The sequence below is a fragment of the Theobroma umbraticum genome, unplaced genomic scaffold (genome assembly GCF_002168275.2).
Source record: "Theobroma umbraticum cultivar Fairchild unplaced genomic scaffold, ASM216827v3 scaffold_50.0, whole genome shotgun sequence".
NCBI lineage: Eukaryota > Viridiplantae > Streptophyta > Magnoliopsida > Malvales > Malvaceae > Theobroma > Theobroma umbraticum.
Genome location: NW_018397261.1, coordinates 6,002,252 through 6,003,085, shown reverse-complemented (window position 1 = coordinate 6,003,085; position 834 = coordinate 6,002,252). Strand labels below are relative to the sequence as shown.

Sequence of the window (834 nt, the reverse complement as noted above, 5' to 3'; positions counted from 1 at the left end):
AGCCACCCAAACTTTGATTGCAGGAATGAAATATCAGATGGTGCTGGAAGCTTCTTGCTGATTTGTAAGAAACGTTCGAATTACTTTTCAAGTAGTTTCCATCATTTTGAACCGCAGTTTCTGTTGGAACAGGAAATGTTGCTGAGCTGCTTTTGCCTGCAGATCTAAAATGTTCTATCCATGGACTTCCCAGGACTTGGTTAGAATCAGCAGTGCTATCCAACAAAGGGTCATTGCTCTCATAGTTTATCTTCTGGCAGCAGCCATCTTGTAGAAATTGAAATCTGAAAAGATAATCGAGATCATTTATTGAAGCAAGGGAACTAATTGAAATAGGGTCATAAGGCGAAGATGACAAGCAGATTGAGTCTCTGACCTGATCAGAAGAATTATGTCCTTTTGGCTGGAAGTTGTTGGGTTGGATATGGCCCCCAAATTTCCTCTTTTGAGTGACAGCCATGCAAACTCATGGAACAATGCAACTGCTTAACAAATGATGCTTCCAAGAAATCAAGATGTAAGTTGTGCTTCTCATGTGTCCAAACCATACTTTGACCCTGCTAAGTTAAAATTTAAAATAGAGAAGGAAAAGATTTAACATGAACACACAAAGAAAAGAGAGCTTGAATAATAAAGAGAAGAATTGAACACCATAGATTGCAGAGGAAAAAATTCAACCATTTACATTAGACTAACTGATAAAGAAAGAAGAGTTTCCTATAATAAGAGGACATTATATTACGTACCATCCAATTTACAGTGACTTCAAATAGCTCAATGATCATTCTGCTAGGTCCTACCCAATCGTCCCATCCATCAGGATTTCTTGGATAG

General features: G+C 38.0%; 1 pseudogene; it reads right to left on the bottom strand.

Moving 5' to 3' along the window:
- Positions 1 to 554, bottom strand: part of LOC149527115 (uncharacterized) — a 952-nt pseudogene extending 398 nt beyond the window's left edge.
- Between the last annotated feature and the right edge of the window lie 280 nt (positions 555 to 834).